Source organism: Ascaphus truei, chromosome 6 (assembly GCF_040206685.1).
Source record: "Ascaphus truei isolate aAscTru1 chromosome 6, aAscTru1.hap1, whole genome shotgun sequence".
NCBI classification, from domain to species: Eukaryota; Metazoa; Chordata; class Amphibia; order Anura; family Ascaphidae; genus Ascaphus; species Ascaphus truei.
Genome location: NC_134488.1, coordinates 32,473,985 through 32,479,984, shown reverse-complemented (window position 1 = coordinate 32,479,984; position 6,000 = coordinate 32,473,985). Strand labels below are relative to the sequence as shown.

General features: G+C 54.5%; 1 pseudogene; it reads left to right on the top strand.

Moving 5' to 3' along the window:
* Positions 1–284: 284 nt before the first annotated feature.
* Positions 285–6,000, top strand: part of LOC142496848 (arf-GAP with SH3 domain, ANK repeat and PH domain-containing protein 3-like) — a 29,020-nt pseudogene continuing 23,304 nt past the window's right edge.

Genomic DNA, 6,000 nt, shown 5'->3' with positions numbered 1-6,000 from the left:
AAAGAGGTGAGAGGGTGCAACACTCAGCAGGGCTTTTCCTGGCAGGGAAGGTGTTACACTGCGACGCTCTGCAGGGCTCTCTGGTAGGGAAGGGGTTACACTGCGACGCTCTGCAGGGCTCTCTGGCAGGGAAGGGGTTACACTGCGACGCTCTGCAGGGCACTCTGGCAGGGAAGGGGTTACACTGCGACGCTCTGCAGGACTCTCTGGCAGGGAAGGGGTTACACTGCGACGCTCTGCAGGGCTCTCTGGCAGGAAGGGGTTACACTGCGACGCTCTGCAGGACTCTTTGGCAGGGAAGGGGTTACGCAGCGATGCTCTGCAGGACTCTCTGATGCTCTCCTCCGTCTCTCAGGAGGGTCTGAGCAGAAAGGATTCTGGGGGTGGATACAGTCTGCACCAACATCAGGGGGACAAGCAGCACGGGACAGAGAAATCCGGCTTCCTGTACAAGAAGAGCGAGGGGTGAGAACCCCCATATACCCTCTATACTCCCGCCATCTCTCCCTATATTTATACCTCCCGCCATCTCTCCCCATATCTATACCTCCCGCCATCTCTCCCCATATCTATACCTCCCGCCATCTCTCCCATATCTATACCTCCCGCCATCTCTCCCCATATCTATACCTCCCGCCATCTCTCCCCATATCTATACCTCCCGCCATCTCTCCCCATATCTATACCTCCCGCCATCTCTCCCCATATCTATACCTCCCGCCATCTCTCCCTATATCTATACCTCCCGCCATCTCTCCCCATATCTATACCTCCCGCCATCTCTCCCCATATCTATACCTCCCGCCATCTCTCCCTATATCTATACCCTCCCGCCATCTCTCCCTATATCTATACCTCCGCCATCTCTCCCTATATCTATACCTCCCGCCATCTCTCCCTATATCTATACCTCCCCGCCATCTCTCCCTATATCTATACCTCCCGCCATCTCTCCCTATAGCTGTACCTCCCGCCATCTCTCCCTATATCTGTACCTCCCGCCATCTCTCCCTATATCTGTACCTCCCGCCATCTCTCCCTATATCTGTACCTCCCGCCATCTCTCCCTATATCTGTACCTCCCGCCATCTCTCCCTATATCTGTACCTCCCGCCATCTCTCCCTATATCTGTACCTCCCGCCATCTCTCCCTATAGCTGTACCTCCCGCCATCTCTCCCTATAGCTGTACCTCCCGCCATCTCTCCCTATAGCTATACCTCCCGCCATCTCTCCCTATAGCTATACCTCCCGCCATCTCTCCCTATAGCTATACCTCCCGCCATCTCTCCCTATAGCTGTACCTCCCGCCATCTCTCCCTATATCTGTACTCCCGCCATCTCTCCCTATATCTGTACCTCCCGCCATCTCCCCCTATATCTGTACCTCCCGCCATCTCCCCCTATATCTGTACCTCCCCGCCATCTCTCCCTATATCTATACCTCCCGCCATCTCCCCCTATATCTATACCTCCCGCCATCTCTCCCTATATCTATACCTCCCGCCATCTCTCTCCCTATAGCTATACCTCCCGCCATCTCTCCCTATCGCTATACCTCCCGCCATTTCTCCCTATCGCTATACCTCCCGCCATCTCTCCCTATAGCTATACCTCCCGCCATCTCTCCCTATAGCTATACCTCCCGCCATCTCTCCCTATAGCTATACCTCCCGCCATCTCTCCCTATAGCTATACCTCCCGCCATCTCTCCCTATAGCTATACCTCCCGCCATCTCTCCCTATAGCTATACCTCCCGCCATCTCTCCCTATAGCTATACCTCCCGCCATCTCTCCCTATAGCTATACCTCCCGCCATCTCTCCCTATAGCTATACCTCCCGCCATCTCTCCCTATAGCTATACCTCCCGCCATCTCTCCCTATAGCTATACCTCCCGCCATCTCTCCCTATATCTATACCTCCCGCCATCTCTCCCTATAGCTATACCTCCCGCCATCTCTCCCTATAGCTATACCTCCCGCCATCTCTCCCTATAGCTATACCTCCCGCCATCTCTCCCTATAGCTATACCTCCCGCCATCTCTCCCTATATCTATACCTCCCGCCATCTCTCCCTATAGCTATACCTCCCGCCATCTCTCCCTATATCTATACCTCCCCGCCATCTCTCCCTATAGCTATACCTCCCGCCATCTCTCCCTATAGCTATACCTCCCGCCATCTCTCCCTATAGCTATACCTCCCGCCATCTCTCCCTATAGCTATACCTCCCGCCATCTCTCCCTATAGCTATACCTCCCGCCATCTCTCCCTATAGCTATACCTCCCGCCATCTCTCCCTATAGCTATACCTCCGCCATCTCTCCCTATCGCTATACCTCCCGCCATCTCTCCCTATCGCTATACCTCCCGCCATCTCTCCCTATCGCTATACCTCCCGCCATCTCTCCCTATAGCTACACCTCCCGCCATCTCTCCCTATAGCTATACCTCCCGCCATCTCTCCCTATAGCTATACCTCCCGCCATCTCTCCCTATAGCTATACCTCCCGCCATCTCTCCCTATAGCTATACCTCCCGCCATCTCTCCCTATAGCTATACCTCCCGCCATCTCTCCCTATAGCTATACCTCCCGCCATCTCTCCCTATAGCTATACCTCCCGCCATCTCTCCCTATAGCTATACCTCCCGCCATCTCTCCCTATAGCTATACCTCCCGCCATCTCTCCCTATAGCTATACCTCCCGCCATCTCTCCCTATAGCTATACCTCCCGCCATCTCTCCCTATAGCTATACCTCCCGCCATCTCTCCCTATAGCTATACCTCCCGCCATCTCTCCCTATATCTATACCTCCCGCCATCTCTCCCTATATCTATACCTCCCGCCATCTCTCCCTATAGCTATACCTCCCGCCATCTCTCCCTATAGCTATACCTCCCGCCATCTCTCCCTATAGCTATACCTCCCGCCATCTCTCCCTATAGCTATACCCTCCCGCCATCTCTCCCTATAGCTATACCTCCCGCCATCTCTCCCTATAGCTATACCTCCCGCCATCTCTCCCTATAGCTATACCTCCCGCCATCTCTCCCTATAGCTATACCTCCCGCCATCTCTCCCTATAGCTATACCTCCCGCCATCTCTCCCTATAGCTATACCTCCCGCCATCTCTCCCTATAGCTATACCTCCCGCCATCTCTCCCTATAGCTATACCTCCCGCCATCTCTCCCTATAGCTATACCTCCCGCCATCTCTCCCTATATCTATACCTCCCGCCATCTCTCCCTATATCTATACCTCCCGCCATCTCTCCCTATATCTATACCTCCCGCCATCTCTCCCTATATCTATACCTCCCGCCATCTCTCCCTATAACTATACCTCCCGCCATCTCTCCCTATATCTATACCTCCCGCCACCTCTCCCTATATCTATACCTCCCGCCACCTCTCCCTATATCTACACCTCCCGCCACCTCTCCCTATATCTACACCTCCCGCCACCTCTCCCTATATCTACACCTCCCGCCACCTCTCCCTATATCTACACCTCCCGCCACCTCTCCCTATATCTACACCTCCCGCCACCTCTCCCTATATCTATACCTCCCGCCATCTCTCCCTATATCTACACCTCCCCGCCATCTCCCCCTATATCTACACCTCCCGCCATCTCTCCCTATATCTACACCTCCCGCCATCTCTCCCTATAGCTATACCTCCCGCCATCTCTCCCTATAGCTATACCTCCCGCCATCTCTCCCTATATCTACACCTCCCGCCATCTCTCCCTATATCTACACCTCCCGCCATCTCTCCCTATATCTACACCTCCCGCCATCTCTCCCTATATCTACACCTCCCGCCATCTCTCCCTATATCTATAACTCCTCCTATCTCTCCCTATAACTCCTCCTATCTCTCCCTATAACTCCTCCTATCTCTCCCTATAACTCCTCCTATCTCTCCCTATAACTCCTCCTATCTCTCCCTATAACTCCTCCTATCTCTCCATATAACCTCTCCCTATAACTCCTCCTATCTCTCCATATAACCTCTCCCTATAACTCCTCCTATCTCTCTATATAACATCTCCCTATAACTCCTCCTATTACTTCAATTGATGGAAAATCCTATTAAATTATTTTAGGATTCGTAAAGTTTGGCAGAAAAGAAAATGTGGGGTGAAATATGGGTATCTCACGATATCGCACAGCACGGTAAGTGAGATCCGGGCTCGCACTGCCACTGTGTGTGTGTAATAGGGGAGGCTGGCACTGCCACTGTGTGTGTGTAATAGGGGGAGGCTGGCACTGCCACTGTGTGTGTGTAATAGGGGGAGGCTGGCACTGCCACTGTGTGTGTGTAATAGGGGGAGGCTGGCACTGCCACTGTGTGTGTGTAATAGGGGGAGGCTGGCACTGCCACTGTGTGTGTGTGTAACAGGGGGAGGCTGGCACTGCCGCTGTGTGTGTGTAACAGGGGGAGGCTGGCACTGCCGCTGTGTGTGTGTAACAGGGGGAGGCTGGCACTGCCGCTGTGTGTGTGTGTAACGGGGAGGCTGGCACTGCCGCTGTGTGTGTGTGTAACGGGGAGGCTGGCACTGCCGCTGTGTGTGTGTGTAACAGGGGGAGGCTGGCACTGCCGCTGTGTGTGTGTAACAGGGGGAGGCTGGCACTACCGCTGTGTGTGTGTGTAACAGGGGGAGGCTGGCACTGCCGCTGTATGTGTGTAACAGGGGGAGGCTGGCACTGCCGCTGTGTGTGTAATAGGGGGAGGCTGGCACTGCCGCTGTGTGTGTGTAATAGGGGGAGGCTGGCACTGCCGCTGTGTGTGTGCGTAACAGGGGGAGGCTGGCACTGCCGCTGTGTGTGTGTAACAGGGGGAGGCTGGCACTGCCGCTGTGTGTGTAACAGGGGGAGGCTGGCACTGCCGCTGTGTGTGTGTAACAGGGGGAGGCTGGCACTGCCGCTGTGTGTGTGTGTAACGGGGAGGCTGGCACTGCCGCTGTGTGTGTGTAACAGGGGGAGGCTGGCACTGCCGCTGTGTGTGTGTGTAACAGGGGGAGGCTGGCACCACAGCTGTGTGTGTAATAGGGGGAGGCTGGCACTGCCGCTGTGTGTGTGTAATAGGGGGAGGCTGGCACTGCCGCTGTGTGTGTGTAACAGGGGGAGGCTGGCACTGCCTGCTGTGTGTAACAGGGGGAGGCTGGCACTGCCGCTGTGTGTGTGTGTAACAGGGGGAGGCTGGCACTGCCGCTGTGTGTGTGTAACAGGGGGAGGCTGGCACTGCCGCTGTGTGCGTGTGTAACGGGGAGGCTGGCACTGCCGCTGTGTGTGTGTAACGGGGAGGCTGGCACTGCCGCTGTGTGTGTGTAACGGGGAGGCTGGCACTGCTGCTGTGTGTGTGTAACAAGGGGAGGCTGGCACTGCCGCTGTGTGTGTGTGTAACAGGGGGAGGCTGGCACTGCCGCTGTGTGTGTGTAACAGGGGGAGGCTGGCACTGCCGCTGTGTGTGTGTGCAACGGGGAGGCTGGCACTGCCGCTGTGTGTGTGTAACGGGGAGGCTGGCACTGCCGCTGTGTGTGTGTAACAGGGGGAGGCTGGCACTGCCGCTGTGTGTGTGTAACAGGGGGAGGCTGGCACTGCCGCTGTGTGTGTGTGTAACAGGGGGAGGCTGGCACTGCCGCTGTGTGTTTGTAACAGGGGGAGGCTGGCACTGCCGCTGTGTGTGTGTGTGTAACGGGGAGGCTGGCACTGCCGCTGTGTGTGTGTAACAGGGGAATCTTTTTTTATTTTAAATACAAAATACAAATATTTACAAATACACACAATACTTACAGAATAGCATCCAGAAAATGACATAAACAATACATTTATCTTACAGAGATTCCCTTTTCAAAGATATCTAAACGCATCTCTCCAACCTCTCTGATTCCCCCTGCTATATACACTTTACTGATAGATAAATAACACAAAGTAATCAGGCAAGTTTCCTGCAAAAAGAAAATCTAATTCTTAATGTCCTTTAGA